Raw genomic sequence first — 16,693 nt, forward strand, 5'->3', positions numbered from 1 at the left:
CATCTCAAACTGGTTTCTTGAACATAATAGTGACTTTCACTGTACTCAAATGGGCTCCACAGTCACCATTCTCAGTCCAGTAAATTATTATTTGGATGTTTTGGGACCAGGGATTCACATCATGGATGTGCAGTCGACAAACGTGCCGAGGTTGTGTGATATTATTTGTCAATACGGACAAAAATCTTTTTGAAATCTTGCCAAAAAGAATTTTGGCAGCTCTAAAGATAAAAGGGGGTTTGAGACTGTACTGACAATGTGTACCTAAAAAAAGTGGCTGGTGAATATATCAGACTCTTGATTGAAGTCCCTGAATTTTAATAAAAAGTCTACAAAAGATGCTAAAGGATGTGTTATGGAAAATGTATGATCCATGCATACCGATGCATTTTAGTGGAGCTCCATATATGGAAGTATAAGTATAACACTAAATTGTTATCAAGGTAACAGCTGGGAATTCAAATGTTTTACTTGACTAAAAGTCCTAAAAATAAGCTGAATTAGCTTTTTGATGTCATGTTTGATCACAAAGACTAAACCTGGAGTAAAAATTGTTATTAAATGACAGATAATACCAATACTACTGCTACTAATAATACATAATTTTTCCTCACAACAGTTTGAGGGTAAAACGCTTTAAGTCATTCATCAGCTGATTCAATAGTGAAAAATCATAATATGCTTTACTAAGATTGTGGCAGCGTGTGATCCAATTAGTGTGTCAAATATGACGGGGGTATTAAAGAACACTCCTGGCCATATGGAAACTAGATCTGCATCAGTGCCTGATGGAAATGAGCATGTTTAATGCTCCTGCTATGCGATACCATCTGTATATTCTGATTAGACAAACATAATCAGAATTTGATTAGGAACTCTGTCCACAGCCGGGGTCCTTGTTAACCAGGGTGTTAAATAAAGACGAACATTCACGTCCGTCACTCTTTTGAAGCCATCGTGATTCAGAAATGTAGACGTACTTTTCAACTCTGTAAAAACGCTCCGTCCCGTTTCAAAGAGAGAATTACATAACATCCCTCCAGGACGTTACACACTGTGCTATTGTCCAGAACGTTAGCAGACCATGAAATGAATACGCCGTGATAAATTATTCATTATTCCAGCCCCTTTTTATCCATCACATCTCAAAGGAAACCTTGTTGACAATGCAGAACTGGACGGTCCGTGGCTGTGCTCGTTTGTTTTACTTTGAACACCAGCGTTAACAAGCTGAACGTGACATGTTAGATTAATTATGCTGTACAGCAAATGACCCCCAGGGCTGCGGGTGTCATATCATACCTCTCGCTATGTCCCCAGGCCTTGAGATCCAGGCGCTGCTTTACCTGAGAGAGACGAAACCAGATTACTGCCCTCAGGCTGTCTTTGCTTCATCTCTCCACTTTGCAGAAACAAAGCCCAAAAGTGTGGGAGGTCACATAACTGATGTCTGTTTTATGGAAGACGGTGCTGCAAAGACTTGTACCTCTAATGCAGAACTAACTCACAATGTCAGTTAAAGTTTAAGTTGTGGGGATTTGTGCTACTTTCCCTTTTTCTCCAAAGGGAGAAAAACTCCTGAATATTTTTTTAAGTAATGCTAGGAGCGTAGCTCAAGGGATAGCAGTGCTGGATGGGTTGGTCCGACGCTCAGGAAGGAGGAATATTTCAGAGTACGACTTGGTGCAGATTTTAATGGTCTACAAAGGATTGATGTTAAATAATGCAGTAATCCAGTGTAGCCTTATTTTTCGGTTAAATAACGAGACTCAACTTAGAAAATGTTTGCCTCTTTGCATAAAGAAAGAAAACTTCTGCATTTTATCTCAAAACAAAATCATAAGTGTTGGATTGAACATATATTTTCATGGTGTTGTTTTTTCTTAAAAAATATATAATGTATTGTAAAAGCTCGACTCATTAGCTTGTTACAGGCAGCACTGTAGCACAATGTCTTAGTTTAAAGATTTATCCTTATTTTCTGTGTATCTTTCATTAGACATGTTTAAATGGACACAAGTAGCCATATTCAAAGCCTGATGAATAAAAATGCTTCATATAAACATAGTAATTGGAAGATTCTCACCCAACCACGCTCCATTATATCAAATTTTCCTTCCATTTTTCTTCCAGTCGTTATACAAACTGTTCACATCTGTATGCATGTATGTTTGCACATATTAGAATTAATTATTCTGTTTAAACGCCTGATGCATGAACGCACATCATAATCGGATCACCTTATTTAGGGTCAATTTCAATTTCAATTTTATTTATACAGTGCCAAATCACAACAACAGTCGCCTCAAGGCACTTTATATTGTAAAGTAGACCCTAAAATAATACATACAGAGAAAAACCCAACAATCATATGACCCCCTATGATCAAGCACTTTGGTGACAGTGGGAAGTCACCACCACTAATTTTAATCACGCTGAAGAGTTTTTACACTACTGCTTTGTTAACATGAAGGAGTGGCATAAATGAACAATTTCGCATTTGGAGGATATCTTGAATGAACAGTCCATGCCTGATGGATTCTTGTCTCTTCATCATCAAAATCATCGGGAAATTTTCTCTGTCTGCATGTCCTGTTCGCAGACATAATACCTCTTGAACTTCCTCAGTTTTAGCAGAACTCACTCAGACTCAACGTTAAACTGGTTCAGTTTTGGAGATCCGGTGTCAACAGTCACCAGTCCACCATGGACCATGGCACCAGTAAGCCATTAAAAGCCATTTTTTAAAAACACACCTTTTTTCCAAGTTGTCTTAAGAGTAGTACCAGAGTCAGCTTGTAGTCAGTTTTAGTTAGTTAGTTAGTTTTTCTTCTGTACGTTGTTCATTTTATTTATTGTCTATTTTATTCATGTTTTAATATTTACTGATTCATTTTTATCTTTTTTCATTTATTTTATTGTTATTTAACTTTCTTTGTCTGTTTAATGTATGTCTTTTAACTTTTATCACTGTTTTTTACTGGAAAGCACTTTGGTCAACCATGTTGTTAAAGTGCTCTATGAATAAAGTTGGATTGGATCAGCATGTGACTCAAACAGCAACTTAACCCTAAGCACACGTTTTATCTTTCCAGTTCTTCTGTTGTAAGATTACACATTCACAAAAACCTCTAACCACAAACCCTACATGGGTTACCAGGGTTACCAGTGACCTGGTGGTTGTTAAGAGGCTAATCTCACATTAGCTCAGTTGGGAAAATAAATATTTTCTGCTTTTAGCTTTCATGTAAATTTCCTAAAATGCTTATGAAATACATTCTGCATGCAAAGAAGGTCTTTGTGTTATGTCTTGAGGTTGTTCTCCCTGTGCAGGGAGAATGAAGAAGATGATCAATTACAGACTCTGTGGAGAATCCGTCCACTGCGCAGCATGAGATCTTATCTCGTGTTGAATCACATGTGCTGGGAAGTGGATGAAGTCTCCGGCTGGAGCAACGATCAAACAGAATAGGCTTTAGACATTACATATAATCATGAAAAGAAATCACAAAGTGAGAAAGCTTCTTCTTCTTTTGCAATTCTGTATCAAACTCTTCTTAACCCTGAAACTGCTTCAAAGGAAATATAATACATGAGAGTGCAAGACATGACTTTTATAATTTTCACTGTCTGAAGTCAATCTGTCCTTTAAACCCAAATAAACTCTTTAGGTGTTACAGTAAACATGAACGAGAACAGTCGGTTATCTTTATTTGATTTGTCGACTGAGCAAATCAAAATGTGAATTTCCCCATCTGCCGTGGAGATAAATGAATTTCAGTGCAGTGCACAACTTCCAACGATGCATTGACTTGTGTGACGTCGGGTTTTAATTTAAAAAAAAAAAGAAAAAAAAAAAGGCAATGGTGTCTTCATTCGTCCCTCGCGTAAAAATCAAATTGGGTTTATGACAGACATTGTATGCTTCATCTTTGTCCTCTGCCAAAACACAGCCCTCTTTCGTTACAACAACAGTAGATAATTACAGGTTTGTTCTCCAAATCAAATTTTCTGGGGAGAGTGTATAATAGGATCAGAAAAGGCTGACATAGCAGATCCCTGTGGACTCTCTGATAAGATTTTACACTGTAGTGTGTAGAGGACAAAACCCCCATGTTGTCTTGATTGCACACAGCAGCTTGAGCAGGAGCTTCTTTTTGGTCTTTTTCGTCTGGACAGCACAATGCCCTGGACACTCTTCTTTTAAAATAGTGGCTTTAGCTCTTACCGATCAGCTCGGTTTAGTATTAGAACGCAATTAATGTAGCCAAAGATACCTGTGGGAGCGTTCACAGTCTGTCTGACCTTGGCTGAAAAAGTGACCCTAAAAGCACCAACATGAAAGTCCTAACTGTGATCACAGTCAGTGTGGCTGTCCACTTAATAGGCTCCTGGGGAGTTGTTAATGTGTTGGCTGGTAAATAACTACTGAAAGGTCCTGGATTTTCTTTCCAGTAGTTCCCTTTCTCTTACCAGCCTCAAGAAAAAAAAAAAACTTCAGAGGATTAAGAGGGCTTTTTATTCACAAATCTTAGATTTTTCTTCTTGCTTATAAACTCTAAAAGGCCCACAACTGGGAATTTGATTGAACTAACAGCTGCTTTTATGCTGCAAATAAAGACGGCGCATACGACGATGGACAAACCGGTGGTCCAGACTCCATTATCATTCAAGGATATCTTACAGAACAGCATTTTTAGCCAAGACAAAGTCATCATAAAGTCCATACCAAGGTTGTCCTAAAGTCACTTTTGCTCAACAGTCACTGCCAGCCTTAGCAAACAAAATGTCTTATCCCAGCCTCATCTGAATGACATGGAGATAATTATCGAGGTGGGCCTCATCGGAATTCATTAGAAGCCCCTTTCTCTATGAGACAATGTGACTATTATGTCAAAATCCCTGTCAGCTATTTTTATCATATCTGCCGCAGATCTAGTTGTCAGTGAATTCATAGGGAGGTAATTACCTCACGCTCAGGAAGAAAGGGTGGAGACGGCCAGACGGAGGGAGGGGAGGCTTGGCGCAAACCAACACCCCAGGGTTGTCTGACTAGGGGAGCAGGAAGACAGTTAAAATGTATGAGATAAAAATCAGGGAGACAAGGAAATTTATGACTGCTGTGTCACCCCAAAGAGAGCTGTTGTGGAAAGCTAAATGTCAGCAGAGGCTATGAGTTTGATTAACCTCATTTCCAAGAACAAAATTGAAGGGAAACTGTGAGCAGTTGCAATTCAGGTGTTACACTTTTTAGCCCTGAATTGCGTATTCACTATATGTTTTTGTCACTTTTGTCACTGGGGATCACACGGCTCAGTCTGTTCCCCAGTTACCACCTCTGATCTACAAGGCAGTGGACTGAATGGTGTTTAGACTTAATGTTAGAGACTGGGTGATAGGGTGGCTCGATCATTCAGATGAGACTTGGAATAAAGCTGGTGTTCTCCCACATTGTTAGAAGCTAATTGAGGGAGCTCAGTCATCTGATTAGGATGCCTCCTGACCTCAGTAATCACTTTGCTGCTGAGTTTGGGCCTCGGTTACTCATTCTGGGTCATGCTGAATAAAACATTACGTTAGCCAATTTCAGTTTCAGAAAGGAAGATTATGCACAGTATCGGCTATAGTGAGTCTTAAATCACAAGTCCTTAGCCAGTGAGTGTGCACTCACAGTTCATCACATTTCCAAACATCAAAATGGCCACAGTCTTGAGCTTGTTTAAGGTTCCAAAATGTTCCAGGTAAAAAAGTAGTTTCATTATTTTGTGCTTTTGCATTGTAAGAAAAAAAAAAATCAACCATCTGTTTTTTTTGGGTTTTTTTCTTGGCCTTGTCCACACTTCAGTTGATGTCCCACAGAAAAACTGCTTTTTGGAGTTCTGTGAAAGTTTCACAAACCTTTAAAGTCAGCATAAATACAGTAATTATTTACTCGCACTTCAAGTTGTCAGTAGTTTAACATGTCTCCTCTATAACTGTGCCCTGTGAGGAAAAGGCTTTTTTTTCGCAACATGACTTTTAGCTTCGGGTGATCAATGGAAAAAAAACTTGTGAGGAAGGCTGAAAGTGGCACAGTGTGTTTGCATATGATGCTGCAGTCCACGTCCTTATGCACTTATAAAATGCCAGTCAATCAAATCATTTCTCAGTGGCACATACTGATTTTTATTGGCACAAACGCCACTGCTATATTAAATATATTATAGACATATCGCATATGAACTATAAAAGACAGGTGTTGTTATTTTTCCTTACACCACTGTTGGTTTACAGAATCAAAATTAGAAACATCTCATCTCAGACTGGTGCTGAAAAACAAGACTCTAGTTAATGTTGGTCAGACTATTACAGTTCCTTATTGGGTTGTTCCAGTAAGGAGAAGAAGTGTTTGTAGTTTTTATCTGCAGATAAAAAACAAAAACAAAACAAAAACTCAAAGAAATTACATTTCCCACCCAAGAACATAAAACATCTGGAAAACAAACTGTGGAAATAAAGAAATTATTTTACTGCTACAATTTATCCTTTATCATTAACATTGCATTAAACTGTTTATTACAGCTACTGGTATCAGATTAACATTTTATTACAGGTGCAGCTATAATCATTGTACACACACATTGCATGTTGTGCTCATTAAGAATTGATGCTCAGTCTATTGAAGGTTTCAAGCTTCGTTTGGCGTGATGTCCCGACGAGCTATTGTGTAAGTGACTTGGAGCAATGGAAGGCTAAACAGCATTCACGCTTACAGACATATGATTTAAACATAGGCCAGGCCGAAGGCCAGGAATTCATTTAGCTTCTAACTGCATTTGCCTAGTAACAAGTGACAGAAGAAGAGTCAAGAAAGTGTAAAGTCCCCACTAGAATGAGTTTAATTACCATGTATGGAAGAATGTGCTAGAAAGAGGAACGTCTCTGTCTATTTTAGCTATTTTTAATTGATCATTTACTGTAACTGATGCATATTATGTTCATTTGTGATGCACAAGGGGTTGAACCCTGACATGAATAAAATCATTCTGAAATGAGCTGTTTGGCGAAGATCTATGCTGATGTGTTGCAGTGTACAGCTTCCCACACGTGTGCTCAATAAAATCATCGTTTGACTGAACTCTTCTGGGCCAGTGTTGGTTTGTTCAATATTTTGAATCGGAACAAAACTTAGTCTAAATATTAATACAAGACAAAAATTTCAAAGAACTATTTGCAGTTCTAATGTCAGGGCTCTGTGTGCGGACAGGCGGAGATGAGGATCCAAATGCAGGACTTGGAGATGGAATTGTAACTGAAAACCTCAGCTTTATTGCGGTCACGAAACAAAAACAGAAACAGATATCAAACCGTGAAAACACAAATTGGAACACAGGCAATTCTGAGGGTACGACGCGACACTAAACAAAGGCAAACACAGGGCTTATGTACACAGGGGAGTAATCAGGGAATGGAAAACAGGAGGGAGACACAGCTGGGAGAGATTAGGGCTAACGAGACAGGGGAGCAGTAAAACTGCATCACACATGAACATAAACCTTCAAAGTAAAACAGGAAACAAGACACACTTTACTAAGACACGGACTTGACAGAGAGAGACAGACTTGACGCTGAACTAAACCTATAATAATAATAATAATAATAATAATAATAATAATAATAATAATAATAATCAAACCAGTATCACTAAATAATCAGAATAGAAATCATAATCTAGAGAAATACCAAAAACATAAGAAACTGAAAATGCTGGGTCAGAATGACCCAGAACCGTGACATCGAATTTATCCTGAATGAACTGACATGAACAAACAGAGTTACAGTTTTAGTTGTTTTGGTCAGAAAAAACTAAACAAAACAGATTTCACTGTTCTCTAGTGCGTCCCTATGTTGGAAAGCAAAGAAATGTAACTTTACAACCTAAAAAGCATGTTGGGCAACGCAGTCTCCATTCTTACCACTTGCTCCACACTGCCTGTTATGCATACCTCCTCCTTCCCATTTCCACCTAATTTAGCTTGCCTAGGGCGTTTCTATTGAAGTCTCCATCAGCCATCAGCTCATTCTGCTTAACCACGGTCAGCGTACAGACTCCAGGGGGGTCCTGTCACTATCTTTCTCCACCATGCCTCTCATCAGAGTCTAACTGCCAAAGTTCTTCAGTTTTGCAAAAAACAGATAGATAATATAGATAGATGGATAATTTCAGATTTGACTACTGTTCTGACTTAATGAATGTATAAATACAGCAGTAAAATATGTGTTTTTCATTAATTTCTGAATAGCCCAGCTTATGAGTTGACATCGAGTGACTGACATTAAAGGAAGAAAATGCTTGATTTCGAGCATCCATAGATCTTTTGACCATCTTGTGCTCAGCGCAAAAGCAGTGGATTGGACACATAAATGGGTGATAAGACGTCATAATGCTCTTATATTAGTGACTTCACTAAATGTAAACAAATTGCTGTTAATCTTATACCAGGTGATTTTATTCAGACACTCACTGTATTTTAAGAATCCAAAATCAGCTTAACTCTCAAGTTAATTGGGGAATAATATTATGTAAGTATTAGATATTAAGCGTCTTTTGGGTCCAAATGTTCCTTCAAGTCCCTACTGAACACCCACACTGAAACCTTAATCAGTTGGAGACTGTCAAACTATGAGGTTTTTAAAAATTTGCTTAAAGAGGTGCAAAAAAAAAAGAAAAAAAAGAGGAAAAACGATCAGACCTGAGTTTAAATAAACTGTACAAAGAACTGTGACCAATAACTTCTCATTTGTTTTTAGCTTCTTCCAGTATAAACATTCTGCAGCCACAGTCGTGTTGTACAGATTTTTTAAGGCTTTCATTACAGGGCACAGCAACGGATGGAGCAGAAATAATGGTCTTTACACCAGCCAAGCAGCAGCCTGCTGCAGATCTGCTCATTTTCATAACGTGGAAGAGAAAGAATTGGTTATCCTGGCTTATTTCATCACATCCCCTCCATCACCAGTCAGGTGAGACAGCATTTTAATTAACCTGAGTGACATCAAATGATCACATTTATCATGTAGACATTCACCATGCGCCCAAGGGCTGTTTGAGACAGAACGGGGGGGCTCTTTACTGTTGTGTCTTAATGTGGAGGGAAAATAAGCTGATGTTTATTACTTAGCATTTATTTTAATACATAAAACAAGCCTGTGGAGTATTTTGCCCGACCAGACTTTTTAGCTGATTGCACTGGCACATCCATATCATTAAGATGCACATAATTATGATCACATGGTCCCCTTGGGATCATGTAATATTTACACAGGCTACCCACATGTAGCAATCTCATTCACAAGAGTGCCGTGACCTCTGATATATTGCACCACAGCACATGCAAAAGCTTAATCGATAGGATTATAGATTATATTTTAAGTCCCAATGCATGTGTTTATTTCATTAACCCTTTTCAGAATAATCATAAAAAGCCTGAGCTGCATGTTCCCCGCGATATCTCACGCACATTCAAAGCGTCTCTCTCTGGCTCAGTGCCAGGTAAAATACTACCCGGACCAGGAGAAGGCCACCCGATGTTAATTTAGTGCAGAGACCGGCCTGGCAGGCGCACTGTTGGGGAGATTGATGATGTTGCTGTGTTTAATTACTTTTATTTGTGTTTTTGGCACGAGGATGTCTTTGAAGAGTTTTTTTCCTCCCCCTTTCAGCTCATCAGAGAAAACCAATCACGATGACAATAATTTACAGACCCAAGTTTCATCTTGTCTCCATCTTTTAACTACTTTTCATCTGAGAGTTAAGAAATGCAAAAGTCTTTGGAGTATGCAGTAGAGCCAGAACAATAGCTCGAGTGACCTTCTGATACAGACAGAGGATACAGTTTTTAGGGATGGGAATTACATTATCGATATCGCTTATCGATTGTTTTAGGTTTTCATTGGCTCACGTTCATGCAAATGTATGCTGCAGGTCAAATGTTTGTGCATGTTTGTTGAGGTAGTTCCTTCTTTGTTGTGATCAGCATTGGAGCTATTACTCAAAAAAGTAATTATTAAATATATTACATAGAACACTTTATGCAGTACGTTAGTTAAATACTCTGTAGAAGAGCCGAAACACAGTTTAACAATATAAACCTAAGGCTACAGCCACACACCCCACAAAACAAATCCCTAATCAGGACACACATCTCTAAGATCTTTCTCTTAGTACAGGGTGGGCCATTTATATGGATACACCGTAATAACATGGGAATGGTTAGTGATATTAAGGTCCTGTTTGTGGCACATTAGTATATGTGAAGGGACAAACTCCTCAAGATGGGTGGTGACCATGGTGACCATTTAGAAGTCGGCCATCTTGGATACAACTTTTGTTTTTTCAATAGGAAGAGGACCATGTGACACATCAAACTTATTGGTAATGTCACAAGAAAAACAATGGTGTGCTTGGTTTCAACGTAACTTTATTCGTTCATGAGTTATTCACAAGTTTCTGACCACTTATAAAATGTGTTCAATGTGCTGCCCATTGTGTTGGATTGTCAATGCAAACCTCTTCTCCCACTCTTCACACACTGATAGCAACACCGCAGGAGAAATGCCAGCACAGGCATCCAGTATCCGTAGTTTCAGGTGCTGCACATCTCGTATCTTCACACCATAGGCAATTGCCTTCAGATGACCCCAAAGACAAAAGTCTAAGGTGGTCAGATCGGGAGACCTTGGGGGCCATTCAACTGGCCCACGATGATCAATCCACTTTCCAGGAAACTGTTCATCTAGGAATGCTCGGACCTGGCACCCATAATGTGGTGGTGCACCATCTTGCTGGAAAAACTCAGGGAACATGCCAGCTTCAGTGCATAAAGAGGGAAACACATCATCATGTAGCAATTTCAAATATCCAGTGGCCTTGAGGTTTCCATTGATGAAGAATGGACCCACTATCGTTGTACCCCATATACCACACCAAACCATCACTTTTGTTGTTCCAACAGTCTTGGAGGGATCCATCCAATGAGGGTTAGTGTCAGACCAATAGCGGTGGTTTTGTTTGTTAACTTCACCATTCACATAAAAGTTTGCCTCATCACTGAACAAAATCTTCTGCGTGAACTGAGGGTCCTGTTCCAATTTTTGTTTTGCCCATTCTGCAAATTCTGTGCGCGGATCTGGGTCATCCTCATTGAGATGCTGCAGTAGCTGGAGTTTGTAAGGGTGCCATTTGTGAGTAGCTAATATTGCTCCTGACTGCTTTAGGAACTCGAACAGGCAGAAAGGGAGGCTGCAGCCTGACTGCTCATCTGTTTGTTACCTGTTGAAGTTCACAGTCCGGCTGCTGGTCTCAGCATTAACTCAGCTTTAACTCTGGGTTCTTAGCTAGCTTAGCGTTAGAATGCTGTCTTGTCTTATGTTAGCAGCATAATGTGGCTGTTTCTGTCTTGGATGCAGTTTTCCACATTACCTCATCCAATTTATAAATATTAATGTCCATATCCATGTTCTAGACTGAGGCGCTTTTCTCCCTTTCTGACAGGCGAACTGAATTTACGTGATTGTAGTGTGAGTGCAAGAACCGATAAGCAGGATCGATAGGCAGGCTGTCATGATCCTGGGTCTGCTGACCCAGCGTTTTGTGTTTAGTTTATGTAGCCTTCAGGTTTCCTAAGTTCATCATAATCATGCCTAGGTGTTTCTAGTTATTTTCCCCTCGTGTTTCCACTATGTTAAGTCTCCCCTGCTTTTCATGTATTTCATGTCTGTGGCTTATGTTGTCAGTTCAGGTTGTCATGTCTATATCTCACTGTGTTTCCTGTTTTATTGTGAAGAGGTCTGGTGTGTCTGTGTTCATCATGTTCAGTTACTCTCCCCCTGTGACGTAATTATGTTCATGTGTCAGCTGGGTTCCCCAGGTGCTGCCACTTCCCTCATTATCCTCCTGTGTCCATTTAGTCTGTGTGCTCTCAGCCATTCTTTGTCAGGTCGTCCGTTGTATTCACCCGTTGTATTCGTCCGTTGTTTCCTATGTCTCCGCTCCAGGTATCCCTGTCAGTTTGTTATGTTTAGAGTTTTCTATGTTTTGTTTTAGTTCACCCAGTTTAGGTCATTGTTTAGTTTTCATCGATTCCCTATTATTTTGTACCCTCGTTTCTTGCCTTAATAAACGGCTTGTTTTGTTATTCACATCTCATTTCGGTCTGCGCTTGAGTCCTTCCCTGCAACATACGGTCTGCCCTAGCCAGACCGTGACACAGGCAGACTAAAAACAGTAGGAACTGGACTACTGGGAACTGGTTTTCTACAAGAACTGGTTTTCTATTCTTATCTCTAACAGTTTTTGTACCATTTGGAGAGCTGGTGAAGAAAAGCTCAGCAGCTAATGAGCTCAGTGCTCACAACACTAAAGACACCTTTAAACCTTTGGGGAATTGCCTGGAGGTCTATAAAGTCGACACTTTTGAGCATCTATTATCAGCAACTTTATTTAACTACATAGTTTGCATTTATAAGCAAAATGTAAACCCTTAATAAACAGTTTATAACACACTATAAAGCAGATATGAAGGTGTTAATATCTTAGCCATCATAAAATCTAAGACACCAATGGCAGATGTGCAGTCATTTGTGGCAATATGATTTTAAACACAAACATTTGCAGTATACAGAACAAAAGACACTGTAGAACACAGGTGTCGAACTCCAGGCCTGGAGGGCCGGTGTCCTGCAGGTTTTAGATGGGTCCTTGAGCCAACACAGCTGATTTAAATGGCTAAATTACCTCCTCAACATGTCTTGAAGTTCTCCAGAGGCCAAACTAATCATTTGAGTCAGGTGTGTTGACCCAGGGTGAGATCTAAAACCTGCAGGACACCGGCCCTTGAGGCCTGGAGTTGAACACTCGTGCTGTAGAATAAATGATTTTCATGTATATGTGAAAATTTAGGATGCCCACTTTGTATTTAAAACTAAATAGAAACATATGCACATGGTATGTCTCACAGTATCATTGGCAGGTGACTCTGGGCTTCAGATAGAAGCCGTAAAATGTATATTATAATAAAGTAACTATTTTGCTATTAATCTCGTCTGATGGCCTGCTTTGATTCCTGCAACTGTGACATGCACTTTGCACTTTGAAAGGGCCACAAATTTTGTTGCAGTAAAGCTGGTGGTGATGTAAATGAGCCAGGACTGTTACTCAGGAGACCTGGGTTCATATCCTCTGTGCGGCACATCCTGTACTGGTCCCACTCTGTCACAGGACTAACACAGACAGACAGAGACAGACAACCATTTGCACAAACAGTCTATTTAGAGTCACCTGTTAACCTAACCTCTAACTGCATGGCTTTGGACTGCGGGAAGAAGCCGTAGTGCAAGGAGAGAAACCACACAGACATGAGGAGAATATTCAAAGTCCACATAGAAATGTGTGGAAATGTGTTCTGCCCTGCAGTCAGGAGCAGCCCAGTGTTCCAAGTCACACTGAGAGAGACCTTAACACTGTGATTAGTGTTCGTGCAGATATATCATGAGGCATAAACTCAGGCTTCAGGTGAAACATTTTAACAATGTGTGCAGTTTTGCACACATTGCACGGCCCTGTTCAGTGTTTTTGTCTGCCTATTAGTGTTACTACTAACTCAATTAGTGATTGTACATGTGCTGTTTATGCAACCCACAGTAAAGTACTTAAAGCAGTGCAGGATGATTAAACAATACTGGGGAAGCAGCCTCCCAGTGGAATAGGTTAACAGTGGTGGTACGACTGCTGTAAACACACATAAAGGTCCAGCTCGTCGCCTAGATTTGCAGTACCATCATTTATCCACAGCTATTATATTTAGCAACATGGTTTGAGTCTTTGTCACAGAGAAGAGAGGCAAAAGCACAAGAAGCATTCGTGGAGTCAGAAATATGCACAAAGCAAAGAGAATATAAAAGACATGAGAGTTTAAAAAATGTTAAAAGATACAGAAGCTGATTCAGAAGCAGCCGAGGAGTCTGCTGATAGGAAGACATGTCGATAAAATTTTGAGATATTTAAAGATAATATAAGCTCAGCTTTTCATACAGTTTAATTTTTCAGATATTTATGATAATTTTGTTTCTTAAAAAGGGTTTTAAATTAGTAAATAATTTAATAACTGAGCTCAAGTGTGTGTTAGAGAGTTCATTTCAAAGGTAGCCTCTTATAGTTTCTAAGTTTTCTAAGCATGTGGCCAGAAAGCAGCCTAACTCTGACCCTGAGTGATTTGTCAGAAAACCATCCATGGTCAGGTTTGGGTTTTGTTTTGCACACTTGCTAAAGAAGAAGCATCATGAAGAAACTGGAAGATGTTTCCTTTACAAATCACATCTTTTGTTCTTAGTTTCTCTTTTTAAATGGTTTCTATTTGGGTCTTAAGACAATCTGATAGGGAGTAAAAATGGTCGAATAGTCAGAAAAAAAACCCCTCCTGCCTCCTTTTCCTAATTACTTTTCCTTAACCTTTATTGTAAAACATCACAAAGTGAGAGATGGAAAATGGATCTGCATTTATATCTAAGTAAAACTGGCTGCTCCAGCTTTGAAAATAAAGGAAAAAAACAACCAAAGATAAATACTAAACAGAGACTAGAAACAGACACTAAACATGATACGAAAGATATGGAAACAGGCAGAAAGGCAGAGGAGGAAAAGCAGCAAAATAAACTAAAATCACAGTGAACTAAAGAAACGAAGACTCAGACTCTATAACAAAAAACTAAATCTCAGAATGACAATGGAATAGAATTGCTAACCAACAAATGCAGAAGAGCCAAAACTCAATAAAACTGCTACATCCTGGGACTTTGACTGTCATACAGCAGAGCAGCTGAGGTAAAGCAGGGTTTAGACACACTTTATTTTACTGGCACCAACCATAATCCCCATTTAACAGGAAGTCTTTGACGTGATATGCACCAACCTGCTGACTGACACCCAGCAGTATTATCAAAAGTCAGTCATGACATCACGCCTCGCATAGGTGCCAGCCTAGAAGTTGGACCGATGCCTAAACAATCATCTTTGTTTCATTCAAAGAAATTCAGATTGCAATTCATCATTGCAATCTGAATATGTTGTCATCCTGTGAATTTGATGGAAGTGTAAGAGAGCCTCCACCCTTTGAGTCTGATGCAGTTTGACATGCGAGTTCAGTCAGGGCGAGTAATGCAGGACTTCACTGAGTCACTGTTGTGTTCTGTCATCAGTTCTGAAGACAACAAGCAGAAACAAAGGCATTGTGCACTTACATATGGAGATAAATAAGATATTGCCCCTCTCTTTGGAGCTTATTTTTAGATCGGAGGAGTCGACAGATTGCTTACTTCACATGAGAATATCAGCGCCCCCGGGGGTACTTTGCTTCCCTTTTTCCCTCACAGAGCTGCGGTTTTAAGACAAAAGCACTCCCTGTCAGATTCCACTGCAGTCCGCCACTACTCATGTAGCTGGACTGGCACAGGACGATAAGAATCTAAAGCTCCAGACTTGGACGTGAATTAATAATAATAATAATAATAATAATAATAATAATACATTTTATTTAAAAATAGCGCCTTTCAAAGCACCCAAGGACACTGTACAACAAATAAAAACACAAAAACTGGAAATATACACAATAATAAGAATAACAGATAAAAGTTAAGAGCATACAGAGGTTTGAGTTTTGAGGGTGGACTTAAAAAGAAGGAATGAACTAATATTTCTGAGGTCAGGGGGTAAGAAATTCCAAAGTCGAGGGGCAGAGCAACTAAAAGCCCCGCCCCCCATTGTAATCAGATGAGCGGAAGGAACAGAGAGAGAAAGAGAAGATGAAGATCTGAGGCACCGGGATGGGAAGTTCATCTGTACTAAATCAGAGAGGTATGGTGGAGAGAGAGAATGAATAGCCTTAAATGTATAAAGGATTACTTTAAAATGGATGCGAAATTTAACCGGGAGCCAGTGAAGCTGCTTCAGGATTGGGGACATGTGGTGGGTAGAGGAAGTCCTAGTAATAATACGGGCAGCAGAGTTCTGGACACGTTGGAGCTTGGATTTTTGTGGAAGGCCAAATAATAGTGAATTACAGTAATCAATTCGAGAGATAACAAGATTATGGACGAGAATGGCAGTGGCATGAGGAGTGAGGAAAGGGGGGAGGCGATTGATGTTACGGAGTTGAAAATATGCTGCACGTGTGACATTACTGATATGTGAATTAAAGGATAATGTGCTATCGAGAATGACACCCAAGCTTTTCACAGAGGGAACCACAGATAGGGACCAACGAATTATTGATAGTGAGAGAGTAATTGTTAATTCTGGATAGCAATCATTTAGTGCCGATCAGAAGAAGTTCTGATTTATTGCTGTTGAGTTTAAGGAAGTTGGAGGAGAACCAGGAATTGAGTTCAGCTAAGCAGAGGGTGAGGGAGGGTGGAGGAAGAGTAGAAGAGGGTTTGGTAGAGAGGTAAAGCTGGGTGTCATCGGCATAGCAGTGGAACTGAATGTTACATTTACGAAAAATGTGTCCGAGTGGAAGAAGGTAAATGATGAAAAGGAGGGGCCCGAGGACAGATCCCTGGGGCACCCCAGTAGATAGAGGAGAAGGCTGAGAAGTGAAGGATTTAAATTGAATGAACTGAGTGCGGTCAGACAGGTATGATTTAAACCAGGCTAATGGAG

The sequence above is a fragment of the Diplotaxodon limnothrissa genome, linkage group LG6 (genome assembly GCF_057381915.1).
Source record: "Diplotaxodon limnothrissa isolate DT_005_m linkage group LG6, D_limnothrissa_male_GT1.1, whole genome shotgun sequence".
Classification (NCBI taxonomy): domain Eukaryota; kingdom Metazoa; phylum Chordata; class Actinopteri; order Cichliformes; family Cichlidae; genus Diplotaxodon; species Diplotaxodon limnothrissa.